Genomic DNA, 17,116 nt, shown 5'->3' with positions numbered 1-17,116 from the left:
CCATCTGTATTAGAGTCTCCTCTGCTGCACTTCCTTTAGCACCGCATGTCTACCCATTTAACCGCCCAGTGTGTAAGTACCACACTCTTTGAACACTATCTCCCCCCAATTAATGGCACATTTTAGCATAAGCACCACACACTTTAGATTGAAAGCTTCTTTAAGGCAGGTACTATCTCTTTCATCTATCCCAAGAGTCAAGGATAATGTCTACATCACACAGATTCTCAATAAATGTTTGCTTAATGAGTAAATGTTTAAGACGGGGCAATATATGTTTTCTACATCACTGGGAGTGACACATAACGCAAAGCATTAAGTTCAACCATATAAAGTTGCCCTTCCTTTAGACCCTAGATGGTTCATTATTGGCAATTACATACTATTCTCCTTTATAACAAACACTCATTTAGTACATGGTGATTAAGCACAGCATAGCGATGGCTATTATATCTACTTTCTCGATATAACTGTAGGCAGACTGTAATGAAAATCATGATGTGAAATAAGTACAGGGTTAATTTCACCAGTCTTCTGTAGTTATAGCTTATGCATTAATTCACAAGAAAGCCTACCTACCCAGAGTTACATAAGCCACTAAGCAAACGAAAGAGATATATTGATCACCAGTTCAAAACAGCTTCTTTTGGAATCTTGCTGTCATACACTATTTCTCAAAGTTATTTGACAGACTATAACTGCTTCATCTCTGCTGGAGTCTATTGATTATTGACTTTGATGACTATAAAGCATCAAGTATTTTATAAAAAATATTCTGCCTGTGTGTGCTGATATTTTTATAAGATAATAAGTTTTAAAAATTATTCCAACTAGCAGAGAAACTGGATCTACTTTTTAAAATATATTTATTTATTTTGGGGAAAGCACAAGCTGGACATGGGCAGAGAGAGGGGAACAGAAGAGTTGAAGTTGGCTTTGCGCTGACAGGGTTGACAGCAGCGAGCTCAGTATGGGGCTCAAAGTCTCAAACCACGAGATTATGACCTCAGTTGAAGTTGGACACTCAACGGACTGAGCCACCCAGGTGCCCCAAAACTGGATCTACTTTTAATGTTGCTGTATTAGGCACAAGGATCTGTAGGGTAAATGTCTATGAATTGCATTTTATAAAACTGTGATATGATTTCTCTCCCCTTATTTGCAAGGATCTAAATGCTATGTTAATATATATATTATATACATTCTTATATATATTCCTGTACGTTTACATAAGAGTGAGTGTGTGTGTGTGTGTGTGTGTGTGTGTGTGTGTGTGTATTCCTGAAAGGTATTGAGCATTACAGGTTCTTTTCACAGAGAACCAATTCTTTTACCTACAGGGTAAATTGGTAAAATGTGTAATTATGTTGCAAATAATAAAAACCACTGAAAAATAATGTCACTCGACTGTTAACTCAGCAACATGAAATTATTCACTGCAGCCATCTTACACAGACTGGTATCGTCCAGGGTAGTAGCACCCTCCTGTCCCTGGTGTGACACAATTTACCCATGTACCCAAGACTTCATGCTACTCTATGTGGCAGTAATAGCACTGCACCATCAATCAAACATTCTGTCCTGTTTATTTTCATTTCTTTACTTCACATTATTTGGAGCAGTATTTCTTCAGATCCATACACTAAATCACATGCAATATTTACATGAGTTATAAAGATCATATGTTTTCTGCTGTGGAATATTTTTAAATTTGCAACTCACCACTGCTTGTATGGTTTCTCATCTATAGGAAATGGTTCTAATTCAACAGCTTCTTGCATGAGTTGCCATAATGAAGATCTGAGATGGTCCTGCCTTTGGTGTTCCTCACGCTAGCCTAAAATCAAAGCAAAAACACAGAATGAGTTTGATTTGAACACTTAAATGGAATTTAATCTGCATTAGGAAACCAAAAGACTGACAAAGATAACTGAAAATGAGTGATGAGGATGAGGGAATAAAACATCCCAGGCTGGTTTACTCTATTCAAATTTATCACAAGCACAAGAACTTTGGGGTTACCAATACCAGAGTAGCTGGATATTTTAAAATCTTGACATAAAATCTGACATGATATTTGGGTTTTGTTATATCAGTTTGGTTTTGAGATACAAGGCACCCTACTCAGCTTCTATGGAAACAGTTCCACCCTTGCATGTTTGCATATTCTGCTTTTCACATAAGATTTCATTGGAAAAATGGGTTACATGCTTACCGATAAAAGAAGAAGTTCAAAAACCTCTGCAGTATTTGAAATAGAATAAAACTAAACTGAAAATGGTCTGAAGCTGGAAACAGACCTGCATGTATGTTTTTCCTAATCTGATCTAGTTACAAAAATAGGTTTGTAACTTCAATCTGTTACTGTTACTTTTTGTGATTATAATGGACCAGATTCTCCAAGATTGTACCAGTTTCCAATGTTCTACCCATTATCAAACCATGAGTTTTAATTTCTAGAACTTTGGAAAGTATGCTCACAATACCCAAATAAAACCTTCCTCTCTGCCCCAACTAAGAGTCCCTTTCCTGGCCAGGTGCTTACAACTTACTACTAAGAATTCCTTCCACACCACACTCTCCTGCTCTGTGAACATCCCAGTGTGACCTCCAATGTCACCTACCACCATTTCAGAGGACAGGAATTTATTTCTCCTCTGAATTCCTATTATATTTAGTGTCAAATCTCTAATAGGAGCCCTTGATCATATACCATCCTTGTTATTTAACCTCATCTCCCTAAATGATTATATGCTCCCAAATGGCTCCAAACTCTTCCTTCCATTGCACTTAGCAGAGAACACCGTACACAGGAGACATTCATCCAAGGACTATTTATTGAGCCCCAACAATGTGCCAAACAGACACAGTCGGTACTTGCTGGAGATTATACTTTAGTAGAGAACACAGGAAACAGGAATATGTAATTACTAGATAGTGTGATAACTGCAATGACAGAGGAAGTACAGACACTGAAGAAACCTTGCCAAATAAATGGGCCTAAGAGCTTTACTTCACTACCAATGCTCATATCCTACTTCCAGTGTATGAGAAGAGGACAATTACTTGAAGAAACCCATTTTCAGGAAGCACATGGAGAACCCAGGCAGGTTAACATCCAGAAACTAGGAGCAGTTTTACTTCTATGAAGAGAAGTCACTAAGATGAATTTCTAGTACTTTAAATCACTGCTGGGTGGTGGGGGTTTTTCCCTGCATTCTAACACACACACACACACACACACACACACACACACACACAATGTAGCAAAAATCCTGTTTATTACTGAGCAGGTTACTCTGCAAATTCCTGATTGGCCTGTAGGGGAATTTCACTTACACCTGCACACTGAATGGGATTTCAGAGCAACTGTGGGTTAAGAATGTTTCTAAGGAACCTTCAGTCATCTCTTTTTCCATTCAAATCTTTACTTTCCACTCCTAGGAACATTAGCTTTATAAACCTATGGCTTTCACATTTCAGAGATAAGAACAGTGAGAAAGGCCATAGTGGCTTATTATGGATCTAAAGCATCAATTCACCTAGAAAATTCTTTACCAAAAATAAGTATAAATTTGTAGCACTTTTCAAGCCAAAATGCTTCTTTTTATTTAAGGATTTTTAATGTCACCTGAGTTCTCCATTTGGAGTTTCTACCAAGATTCACAATAAGACATGGGGGAGAGGGTAGGATAGTACCTAAAACATACGGATTTTTCACTCCCCCCCACCCTTTGCCTTGATTTTCTCATAAGGATAAAACGTACTCAAACTGAAAAATCTTTAGTCAAAACCTTACAACTTTGCCATGAAAATATGTACGGAGAGATAAATTTCTGAAAATCCAAGCTACAATTCTAAATTACATTTTCTCTTTCAAAGAGAAATAATCAATGTGCAGCATGATCTTTTCTCTAATCAGCAGCAGTGTCTCATCTCATACTCATATAATGCAATAAATATATTTAATATACTAAAGGGATAAATGGGTCTTGTTCTCCTTTCCCAATAAGCATTCCCCCAGTAGTCCATTGGCCCAACTTTATCTAAATCTTCGGTCCTCAGAAGGAGGTGTTAAGAGATGCATGTGTGGTAAGAAAGAAATAGTCTGCAGCAAATACAGCATTGTATTCCTTTCTGTCATTACTGGACACTTTATGGTTCTTTTTGCCCAAGTGTTGCAGCGTCCAACCAAAAGCTTAAAGGAGACTACAAGAGGAGATAGTAGGCACAATGGAGAAAGAATTTTAAGTGTCAATTTGTTTACTTCTTATTCTGATCGAAGGAAGACTTGCTTTGAGACCCATTATTCTCATAAGCAAGTAAGCAATCATTTGATTTGAACCCACCAATTTCATGCAAAGTCTTTTGAGCTCCAAATGTGACCTGAAGTCACAACTAGAGCAGGAAGAGAGAATATCTGCCCCCATGTTTCACAAACAAGAAAGACCCCAGTTTGTCTTTATTTTTTATCATCAGTATTAAGACTTTTTCCCTAAGATTACATCCAAAGAAATATATTCATTTACATAAAGCCACAATAAAACTAAAAAACAACAACAACAACAACAACAAAACAAAAAAAGACCTTTAAATATGGGACGCTTTACCTTTAAACACGGGAGGCTTTTTCATATTATTTTGGCGAGGCAGATACCTTTCGCTTATGATATTCCTATAAGATATACTAACAAGGGAAATCCTATGAATTTCCTGTAATTTAAAAACGTACATTTATTTTATAGCATCCACAACCAAGTCTCAGTTCATTCTAACCTTGAAAATCATTGACCACGTACTATGAAACCATTAAATACTAATAGCTGCAGACATACCAGACAATGACAGCAAAACACACTCGGTCCCTCTGGGATCTGTTCATAAACATCCCCTTCCAGCATGACAAACACACTCCTCCCAACAGCAGATGCTGTTCTGGGGCAAGCAAGCAGGAAGCTGGAGGCAGCTGATTTCTCCACTCTACATATGATTTCTCACTGCCTCATCATCAAAAAAAAATTTTTTTACCAAAACTGCGAAGATTTTGTAATGCCAGGAGCCCATCAAATTAAAGATACTTTGCAACAACAGGACAGAGAGATGTGCAAATGAGGAAGCATGAAGACTCTTTAATATCTAAGGTCATGCCACCTTTGTCATCTGATTTGCTGTTCCGTTGTGGGGAAGAGAAAATCGTTTGCTCTGTGTAAGAAAATAAGCTAACCTGGTACTTCATGTCAATTAAGAGTGAGATCGAGGCAGAAAAGGAATACATACCAAAAGCAGCAAAACTGCTCATCCAAACTGTCCTGCCCCTAAAATCCAAAGGTTCTGAAGTAGAGTCTGAAGCTTCTGAGCTCATGCATGAGCATCACTATCTATATTCGCAGCATATATGCTCACCTAAGGTAGAAAATGTACAGAAGCCTCTCTGAGAGAAGTGGTCATTCCTGCAACCATTTTTAATACGGTGATCAGCATTCTGTGAGATCTTCCTGGGTCTGGCAAGTAGCAGACTAGGGATGCAAGGAGGAAATTGGACCTTGGGCTGGCAATGCTGAGTGCACTTATTTTCCTGCAATCTGAACTGTGGCCTGTCCCATGACTTAGACTGCCTCTTTCCGGTTCGTTCATAAAAGTTATCATCAACACACCAGAAGCATGCAGTGCTGCTGTAAAGACACTGTCAGGCTCTGCAGCAAAGACAGCCCATGTAAACAACCTTGTGATTCCTTCAGAGCCTACTGCCATGGGATAAGCCATTCTTTCTCGGTAGCTAAATTGCAGTACCTGGGAAGTTATGTGTTAGGAGGTAAAAGCAGAGAGAGCCTCTAGATTTCAATGTACAGGGGAAAAATGCATATACAGTTTTTCTTAAAATATCTCTAACCTTGATTCACTTGAAATCATGTTTTGTTTTTTTTTTTTTTTTTGCTGCAGGCACAAATACATAAATTCTGATGAGTATATTGCCATGCTCATTGCTGATTTTTTCCCAAAAGAGCTCTGACATTTCTAGGGGACACAGTATCCCAGCACAGAATATGGGAACCCTGCCATTAAAAAAAAATGCTGCCTGCTGTGATAGGAGATCACTTTCTTAAAGGAACCCCTTACCTTTGCGACTGCAGTGCCAATGTTTTCTCTAATCTCTATCCTGACCCCTGTCCTGTGTTCCTCTTCCCAGCCCAAATTCAGCCTAGAATGTCTCTGCAAGAGTAATGCCATTAGTTTTGCAACTAAAATATATAAATACTATTCCCTACTAAAAATATGTAAATATGTTCCAAAATATTCATTTAAATTATACCTCTCAAGAAGTAAACATAAATGTATACTTAAAGACATGATTTTTTGATGTTTTATGGAACCCAGAGCATTTCTCAGATATAGGACTGAGGTCAGCACTTCTAACAAGCACAGCTGTTCTCTCTCTCTCCATCTCTCTCCCCACCTCTCCTTTTCTCTCTCTCCCTCCTTCCCCCTCTTCCCCCCCCCCACCCCGGTTGTTTTTCTTCTCTTCCTTTCTGTAGCTCTGCATTGGTCTAAAAACCCCTGGTCACAATAAGAAAGCTCCCTCCCACCCCCTGCCAACCCTCACTCCAAACAGAAAGGTTTCCACACGCCCAAGTCTGGGGAGAGATGCTCCACACACAAGGAAAGGCTGGTAGCTTCTTGCCTTAGAGGTACTTCACTTCATTAACCTGCTTTCCACCCCATCTCTCCCACTTCTCCCATGCTTGCTCTCCCACCCCACCAGGAGCAATCCATAGGCATCACCCCACCCTCCAAAAAACAGGTTAGAACCCAGAATGAGCAAAGAGCACCTACCATTCCGTGCTTGAGAACTACGATCCTGATCCAGCAGTGTTTGCCCCAGAAATCCTCCCTACTTGTTTTTCATTAACCACATTCCAAATTGTAATAAGGAATAGATTCTTTGGAGGTGGGGAAATTGTTTAAAATTAGTGATGGACAGGTGATTTCCAAGAAAACCCAATCTTAAACTCACTCAAGCCCCTAGGTATTGAAGGGTGAGGAGAAAAAAGGAAAATTGTAAAAATGAAAAAAGAAAAGAAAAAGGTAAGCATATAACAAGCACCACCCACCCCCATAAAAAAAAAAAAGAAGAAGAAGAAGAAGGGGAGGTTTTTTGAAAAAAAAAAAAAAAAAGAAGAGTGGCTTGCTGAATCACCCTCTTTCACTGCCTGGAAACCATTGTGCAGCGCGATGCTGCCTGTACCATTGTGGAACCTACCAGAGGAGACGGACAGAGGGCTTGGGGAATGGGGTTGCTATGGCAACCGAAAGGAGCACACATGACGTCAAAGCCCAGAGAGGTCTAGGGAGGGGTAAGAGGGGGAAAGGGAAAGAGGAAAAAAGTCTATCTATGTGCGGCTACAGCCACTGTGTTTTCCGGTGAAATGAGGACCAGGCAAAATGGAAAGGAGTAGGGTTCCTTGGCAGCCACTATCAGGAACTACGACATCAGCAGCCAGGCTGCACAACCCACAGAAACAATCCGCTCCAAGCAGTGCTGGCTGTGTCCACAGCAGCGCTGAGGAACAAACACCGGCAGACCAAAACAACATACGAAATACGGTCAATCTCTGCTTTTCAACTAGCTCAGCTCTTTGCAAACAGCAGAAAGTGAGACTTGGGGTCTTTCTAAATGTCAAAACAAACAAGGATGCTAATAACCTCAGAGGAGAAGTGAGCATTGGAGTCCCAGCTGGATTCCAGAGGTCATTTGCACAGCACTATTATTACTCTTCTGTGTTTCTTGTTTTTTATAAAAATCATAAATAAATGCCCACTACATCCAATTCAACAAACTGACTCTTAGATTGCATTTAGAATGTAGAAAAAAAAAAATACAGTTGATTTGAGTTAACAAACCAGGGGTTCTTTTTTTAATTGCAGATAATTCTCTGGAAAACCAACGACAATTACATTACTATATGTGGCAAATATGTCTATTTTATTTAAGTAATTTTCCCTGCCTCTGACTGTTAGAGTTTCCATGCAGTTTGTTTTTTTTTTATTTTTAAGTCTCCATACAGTTTTAACATCTACAAATAGTGCGTTTTTAGAATGAAGGGAGTTAACTATTTCCACTATTTTTAAAAAAAAATTTTTTTTTCAACGTTTATTTATTTTTGGGACAGAGAGAGACAGAGCATGAACGGGGGAGGGGCAGAGAGAGAGGGAGACACAGAATCGGAAACAGGCTCCAGGCTCCGAGCCATCAGCCCAGAGCCTGACGCGGGGCTCGAACTCACGGACCGCGAGATCGTGACCTGGCTGAAGTCGGACGCTTAACCGACTGCGCCACCCAGGCGCCCCTTTTTTTTTTTTTTTTTAATTTGTTTTTTCCACTATTTTTAAAAAGTATCAAAATTTTTAACCGTTTGAAAATATTTTCTTTATATAATTTTCAATTCACATTTGGCCAAATAGCCTCAGCCCCTGGACGTCTCAAGTTACATTATCTAACCAAATTCCTTTTTTGCTTACACAACTTTGTGGTGGGTTTCTATCTACTGAAACCAAGTAATGCTGAGCTTTATACCATTGTCCATTACGTTTGGAACTAGCATACTTACATGAATAAGGAGCTTCTTCCGTATGTTAACAGAAAAGATAAAATAGGCAACAGATATAAACTAAGTAGTAATTGCAGACACTGAAATATCATAAAACTGTGGGACCACATCAGGTTTTGTTTTCACTGTTGTTGCTGCTACTTTATTCAGGAGGGAATTTAGAAAAGGAAAGTCATACATGAGTTTTCTGTCTTTTTAATCCATTGGACAAGATAAGATTTTGGAAGTCACTTTACTCTAATTTCAACTTCAATAGGAATCACTTGATTATTAACTGGTTAGTCTTGGCAATGGGCCCGCCTACAAGAAAACTATGTCTCAAGCAAAAATATGTATCGATTAGCCAAACAACTTTATAGCAAATGTAATTAGCATTCAGGCTTTTCAGTTATTGTATTCTAAGTTTTGATATCAAAAGTTAATTTTCAATAACTGGATATCAATGAAGGAAAAAATGAAACATAAAAGCTAAAATCTATAAAGCTAGTAGAATAAAATACAACTTTTAGAAGGAAAATAGCTTTCTGATCTTGGAGTAGGGAAAGATTTCTTAGGACACAGAAAGTACTCATCATAATAGAAAAAAAAAATGATCAAAATTAAAAGCTTCCTCTTATCCAAGTCACCATTAAGAAAATGAAAGAGACAAGCCACAGACTAGAAGAAAACTGTCTTGATAAACATCTGAAAATACTCTTGATATACACAAGTTCTAGATCATATAAAAATATCCTACAACTCAATGATAAAAAAACAATTTTGTTTAATGGGCAGTCTTGAATAGGCACTTGGCAAGGGAGATTTACAAATGGTTGATAAGTACATAAAAAAGCATTCGGTGTCATTGGTCATCAGAGAAATGCAAATTAAAGCTACAATAAATGCCAGTTAGACCTATAAAAATGGCTAAAATTTTAAAAGCCTAAAAACACTAAATATTGGCTAATATATGGAGAAACCAGAACTCTCCTACATTATTGGTGCAAGTATAAAATGGCAAAACTACTTTGGGAAATGGTTTGGTAGGGTGTTTTTTTTTTTAATTATAAACATATACCTACAGTATGACTCAACAATTCTATTCATAGATAGTCACCCAAGAGAATAGAATATATTTCCATTAAAAAAAACTTGTACATAAATGTGTATGCTAGCTTTATTTATAATTGGTAAAAACTGGAAACAACTCAAAGTATATCAACAGGAGAATGAATAAGTAAATTATCATATATTCATATAATAGTACACTATTCAGCAATAAAAAAGAATGACAACAATGAATAGGCTGAAACCAACCAATTTCTTCCACTAGGTGTTAATTCTTGATGGCACAAGTTATAAAGAGTAATAATAGATGCCAACGTTGTTTGTAGATTTGGAAGTGGATTTTACTATTTAGAGCTTTAATTCTCAACCTACTCATTTCAGTAATATTTAGATGATCAAAATGGTATTTTAAGTTTATTCTATATAGCATAGAAAATTAATTTCCTAAAATTAGATCATTTAATACAAGTTGGCTTTTTTAAAAATCAACAATAGATCCCATTCCTGATTGATAGAAACTATTTACTTAAAGCCCTCAATAAGATGATTCTAACATAAATCTCTATTTGCAACTTCTCAATCCAACACAATATGTTTTAGAGCCTCACTTCCCCACCAAAATACAACTTTAATCAAAAGAGAAAAAGAAAAAGAATAGATAGCTATTGGCATCATTGTATTTGGCAGGCACTCTACTTATGCATAGATACACCCACCACATAAACTACCACAAAAGTACCTCCTTCCTTTTGTTTGGTATTTATCATACTATACATTGTATTACTCTAATTTTATGAATATATATCCTACCTCAAACTTGACTCTAACTTAATCTTCCTTATTATTCATTGTCTTTCTGCAAGTTCCCTTTTCCAGGAATCTGTCATATCTTCCTACACTTGGTAGGTAATCAGTAAGGTTATATGCATTGTTAAGGAGTGTTAAGTTTTGAGATATCCAATATTAAAACATGTAACTTCTGTTACAACATTAAATATTTAAACTTTAACTGTTTTAAATTCTTTTCAAAGGACTTTCAAATGAAACTGTACTTAATCTAGAAGTCTGACCTGAATTCTATCAGTACTATCAATCATGAAAATTTTTGAAAGAAGACTTTTAAGTGAATAAATGAATGTAACTTCTTATTTTCAAAAGCACGGAGTTGTATATAGTATTTCTTATATACAAGTTTATTTATTTAATGGCATGTTTGTAGTCTGTGGAAGGACTGAAGATTTGCAGGAATATTTCTTGTTCTCCAAGCAAGGAGAACTTTTTCACTTACAAATGAAAATCTTTTGGATATTACATTTTTCAAAATGAGCTACTGAAATATGCAACATCAATGAATCTCAAAAACATTATGTTAAGTGAAAAAAAATGAGTCAAAAGAGCATTTACTTTATAAATCATTTACATAAAGGTCTAGAACAAACAAAACTGTTCTATGGTAATGGAAATCAGAACTGTGATTGCCTGTGGGAGCCACAGAGTTGAAGACTGTTGAGGGCAAGACAGAAATTTCTGTAGTGATGGAATGTTCTGTATCTTGTTAGAAGTTATAAGTTGTTACATAGGTATAAGCACTCGTCAGGACTCCTCAAAGTGTAATTCCTAAGATTACTGCATTTCGCTCTATGTAAATTGAACTACTGTTTAAAAATAATAACAATAGGGACCCTGGGTGGCTCTGTCATTTAAGCATCCAACTCTTGATTTTGGCTCAGATCAGGATCCCAAGGCCATGGGATCAAGCCCCACATGGGGCTCTGCACTGGGTGTGAGACCAGTTTGGGACTCCCTCTCTCTCTCTCCCTCTGGCCCTCTCCCCTGCCCACATTCTCTCTCTCTCTCTCTCTCTCTCTCTCTCTCTCTCTCTCTCTTTCTCTCTCAAACAAACAAAAAATTTTAATTAAAAAAGGGGAAATAATAATAAATAATAATAATAATAATGTCAGTTTCCAAGAAGAAAATTGCTGAGTAAGCAATAAGAACTCCTAAATGTGCAAATCTGGTCCCATACCTTGAATCTTGATTTTGCAGACCAGAGCAAACCCAGCAAAAGAAAAGGCAAGAGCCATGTCAACAGGATCTTAAGAGATCTAGCAAACCCTCCAAAGTGAGGCAGACAATTGATGGAGGTTAACCTAACAAACAAGAAATAAGAATTCAGATATTTAAAATCAGATTTCTCAGAGAAGCCTGGCAAGAAGCACATCCCTAGGTTCTGCTGTAGGAACTATCATTCAGTGTTAGGACTCACAATTCTGGAGGAAATGAAGGTACTAATGAACTAGCTTTCCAAACAGTAAATGGCAAGGGACTCTGGAATAGAGGAATACAAAGGAATCAAGTCAGGGAAACTGGAGTAAGAATTCAATTTCTGAATCCAAGTCGAAAATTGAACCCCCATTCATGGGGGCTTAGCAGTAAAACAAACTACTTCACTAAGATCTCTTATCAAAATTGGTCCTAGAATAGGGTTACCAACTCATACCCATTTGCCAGAAACTTCCTAAGTCTCACATACCAGGAAACCCTTTGGTCCTAGGCAAACTAGGACAGTTGATCATCCTATCCCAAAGTCTAAAATGGACTTGAACCCTCAACTGAGTATTAAAGGTCCCAGGCTCAATAGTTATACAAGAAAGAAGTCAAGAATTAGTTATAACAGTGATGTTGCTAAAGAGGAGTGTCACATAGCTACACTTTCAACAATTAGATTATTACACGATGCATAATGCATACGGTTTGGTAAACACAAGCAAAATTGTGAAAGATAAATCAGTAGAACTGGGTGAGTGAATAAATATAAGGGGAATGCAGAGGGTCAGTGTTGATTCAGATCACTATCATGTCAAGATATATAATAATGTCTTCTCTCAGAGTCAGTCATGTATTTTTCATGATGTTTCCACTTGGGCAACACTAGCCCTTTGCAAAACTATTTCATAATTTAAAAGTTTCAGAGATGCCGCATTCCATATCTCCCTTGTGGAAAGTTATATTTCACATTACTAAATTAAAAGTGCTGTGAAAATGAAGTTTAAAAAAACCCCTAAATTTCTCAAAATTAAGTCAAAATTTATATCTGAAAATAATTTCCCCAATGAAGTTTATAATTAATATCTTTTATTATTCTGTTTGGATAGGAGACACAAGGCCAACAGCTTACCATGGCTATGGCAGTCTTCTATGGAGTGAACTTAAAATACTAAAGGTTCTTCATATAATCCAGCTATTCCCTTGTGGGTATTTATCCAAACAAAGTGAAAAACTAAATAAAAAAGATATCTGCACCCAAATGTTCATTGCAATATTGTTTACAACAGCCAAGATATGAAAACAACCTAAGTGTCTGTCAGTCGATGAATGAATTGTGGTATAGATAGATACAGATATAGACATAGACATAGACATAGACATAGATATAGATATAGATATAGATATAGATGATATAGATTATATAGATTATATAGATTTATAGATATATATATCAGCCACAAAAAAGAATGAAACCTTGCCATTTGCTACAGCATGGATGGACCAGAGAACAGAATGGTGGTTGCCAGAGGTGGTGTGGGGAGTGGGTGAAATGGATGAAGGAAGTTAAAAGGCCTAACTTTCCAGTTATAAAATAACCATCTAGGAGATGTAATGTGCAGCATGGTGACTATAGCTAAAAAATTCTATAACTATATATAGTGATGAATGTTGGCTGGACTTATTGTGGTGATGGTTTTGCAATATATTTAGGTGCAATATATATTAGGTATATTTTATTGTACACCTGAAATGAATGTGATGCATGTCAATTATACTTCAATAAAAAATGAAATATTAATGGTTCCTAATAAGAGTAAACTTTGTGATCAGTGTCATAGAATAAGGAAGGATCTAACTTTGTATCACTTTTCTTTTTAACTAAAAGACTTTATATTTCAGAGAAGTTTTAGGTTTACAGAAAAATTGAGTAGAAAATTACAGAGAACCCTCATATACTCTGCTCCCCTCCCCACAGATTATTAACATATTGCATCAGTGTGGTAAGTTTCTTACATGATGAACCAAATAATGATATGTGATCATCCATTAAAGTCTATAGTTTATATTAGGGTTCACTCTTTGTATTGTACAGTTCTATGGGTTTTGACAAAGGTACAATGTCATGCTTGCACTCACTTTTAATTTTCTTCTTGCTTAGAAGTCTATTTTACATTCAGGTAACAAGTGTATTCACATCAAAAGAAAGTAGATAAGATTGGTCTGCTGAAAGGTTTTCCTAATGGACAGATCAAGACTGTTAGAAGTCAGTGGCAGAAAATGTACTTCGAACCAACTTTTATTAAGCTTATAAAAGTATTAATTTTTTTTCACTAAGAACACCCATAGCTAGCCAAATTATATCCCTTTGTGGTTAAATACACTTTGTACATGCAGAATGTCTGATGCAAAGAAAATAGTGGTTATATCAGATTTTCAGGATCTTTGGTTTTTTTGAAAGTCTAGATTTAGTTTACAATAATAAGGGGGAAAGAAATTCTACTTAAAAATAATACCAAAGATGCTTCAGTTTCCTCAGGTAGCAACAGCTTAAAATATCTAATTAGAGGCTTTGTCTTTTGAACAACTATGCTAATAGAAAAATGCCTTTTCTTAGATTCCAGTAGAAGCTGGTTTGTGAGATATAGAAACAGTTATTCTTGCCAGACATCCTCAGGTTTATCCACACTTCAATCCATACACAGCAGTAGCAATTCCAATTTGCCTTATCCTTGCTTTACTGCAGTGCCTCAGAAGCATGACCAAAGTATCGAGATACCATGGATTATATTTGAGTTTGGTCTAGAAATTCACCTTCTTTTTTTTTCATTTCTTTTTTACTTTTTATTATTTTTATTTTTATTTTTTTAATTTATTTTTTTTAATTTACATCCAAATTACCATATATAGAAATTCAACTTCTTACCACTTTGCAGCAACTCGTATCTTCATTAAAAAGGCTATTCTTTTTTTTTTTTGCTTTAATGAAGTATAATTGATAAATAAAACTGTAAGATATTTAAAGTGTACAACGTGATGATTTAGTACACATATATATTGTGAATAGATTCTCCTCATTAAGTTAATTACTGCATCCATCACCTCACATATCATATTAACCTTCCTTTGGGGGGTGGAAGGTAAGAGCGCTCAAGAGCCACTCTTTCAGAAAATTTTAGCTATACAACTACAGGTGGCATGTTACACATTAGATGCTTGGAGCCCATTTATCTTATAACCAAAAGTATGTATGTACCTTTTTACCAATCTTTTCCTATTCTTACCACCCCCATCCCCCAGCACATGGCAACCACTTTTCTAGTCTCTGTTTCAATGATTTCAACTTTTTTAGGGTTCCCTTCTAAGTTCAACCTTACAGTATTTGTCTTTGTCTGGCTTGTCTCATTTAACATAATATCCCCAAGGTCCATCCATGTTTTCTGTCTCAGTGGTAGAATTTCTTAAAGGGCTATTCTTACCTCTGATTCTGACTTACTATCATTGTGCTCAAAAGATGGTCAGTGAGACAGGCCAAGAGACAAAACACAAGCCCAAACTTTTAATAAAATTTAAAATAAAGGTTAATAATAACAAATATAGATCTTCTATTACTACTAAATGAAATTTCCCAATATTAGAAGGCCTATCTTTAAACATGATATGAGAAGGTTTTGTAATCACTCACTAGTTAGTGAATTCTGGGTTTGTGCAATAGAACAACAGTATAAGTAATGGTGATGGTACCCAAAACAATCAAAGGAGTAGTAATCAGAATTAATAATACATTACAGGATTTGGCATATTTGGTCTTCTATTTTTAGGGGCGCCTGGGTGGCTTGGTCGGTTAAGCATCTGACTTTGGCTCAGGTCATGATCTCGCAGTCTGTGAGTTCGAGCCCCGCGTCGGGCTCTGTGCTGACAGCTCAGGGCCTGGAGCCTGCTTCAGATTCTGTGTCTCCCTCTCTCTCTGCTCCTCCCCTGTTCATGCTCTGTCTCTCTCTGTCTCAAAAATAAATAAACATTTAAAAAAATGTTAAACCAAATAACCATTAGCATAAACTTATATATACAGCTTACGCTTGCTGGGTTTTCCAATTATACCCCCAAAAATTCTTAGAGTATCTTAAACATGTCATTTAACCTTCATTGGAATGTTATATTCAAGAGGGAGACAGGGAAATAGAAATCCAATTTTGAAAATTGTCTAAACTCATGAAGATATGCAGTGATAATAGCATAAATTTAATATGTATCCTGTATATGTACAGGAGGTTTTTTCTAATTTTTAAACAATGTATAAATACTTTTAAGGCTTATTTGGAATATGTATAGATAGTGAAAAGGGTACTGGACTCATCAACAGACTTTCTTTAAATCCTAGCTATGCTGTTTCCTGTCTGTGTGACTTGAACAAATCACATAGCCTCTCCATTTCCCAATTAAGGCATTGACATAATAGACATAATAATATTCACTTCACAGAATTTTCATGAGAATCAAATTACATAATGCGTATGACTGCCTGCTACAACCGTTGGCATATGACAGCCACATAATAAATATTGAACATTCAACTGAGTCTATCTGCAATAAGAAACATGTAGCCCACACTTAAATTTACATTTCTTAATACAATTTTGAAAGCTATAAACATTGTCCAGTGCCCCAGAAGCATTCATCTTCTGTTGCTTGACGATGTTTTTAAAGTATATACACAAGGGGAGATGCAGTTGATCATAGGGTACTTGGCAGTGTTGAAGAAGCACTATGGAACTAAGAATAAACTTGAAGGAATTTAAGCCTACCTTAAATTTAGCTAGTCTACACTTGAGAAACTACCTTTAAGCTGGTCTACACTTGATAAACTATTCAAGACATCAGCAATTCTCCCTGGAAATTTCCCAGAGAAAATTCAGTTACTTGGTCAGCAGATATTCAGAGATATACTATTTCATAAATAGAGAACCAAATCAAGAAAATCAAGCAAAAACTAGTACAGCTGTTGGAGCTGTGTGATATTCTTATAATTTAAATACAATCAACCAGTAAATCACTGAGCAGCATACAAGTACAAAGCACTGTGTTAGAGATTTAGAAAAGAAGTTCAAGACATGGGACCTATTCAAAAGAAGCTCAAGGGGCCCTTGGGTGGCTCAGTCAGTTAAGAGTCTGACTTCGGCTCAGGTCATAATCTCACAGTTCGTGAGTTCTAGCCCCATGTCAAGCTCTGTGCTGACAGCTCAGAGACTGAAGCCTGCTTCAGATTCTGTCTCCCTCTCTCTCTCTGCCCCTCCCCAGCTCACACTCTCTCTCTCTCTCTCTTTCAAAAATAAATAAACATTAAAAAATAATAATAATAAATAAAAAGAAGCTAATGAACTTATTGCAAAGTCAAGACTGACTCACTTGAGAAAAAA

At 36.5% G+C, this 17,116-nt stretch overlaps 1 protein-coding gene across 7 annotated transcripts in view; it reads right to left on the bottom strand.

Annotated features, from left to right (window-relative positions):
* The window catches only part of MAPK10 (mitogen-activated protein kinase 10), a 342,250-nt gene that overhangs the window by 305,544 nt on the left and 19,590 nt on the right, over positions 1–17,116 (bottom strand). For 3 of the 7 annotated variants that reach the window (XM_030313497.1, XM_030313509.1, XM_030313504.1), the window contains exons 1-2: positions 6,832–7,232; positions 1,723–1,837 (exon numbers count right to left, since the gene is read on the bottom strand). The gene's annotated coding sequence lies outside the window, so the exon portion shown is untranslated. Of the gene's footprint in view, positions 1–1,722; positions 1,838–4,835; positions 4,929–5,277; positions 5,377–6,831; positions 7,233–15,488; positions 15,529–17,116 lie in introns of those variants that run through there. The other 4 variants (XM_030313501.1, XM_030313500.1, XM_030313499.1 and 1 more) reach the window with 4 other exon arrangements.

The sequence above is a fragment of the Lynx canadensis genome, chromosome B1, assembly GCF_007474595.2.
Source record: "Lynx canadensis isolate LIC74 chromosome B1, mLynCan4.pri.v2, whole genome shotgun sequence".
NCBI classification, from domain to species: domain Eukaryota; kingdom Metazoa; phylum Chordata; class Mammalia; order Carnivora; family Felidae; genus Lynx; species Lynx canadensis.
Note: the sequence above shows the minus strand (reverse complement) of the source record. Positions and strands in the feature narration are given on the sequence as shown.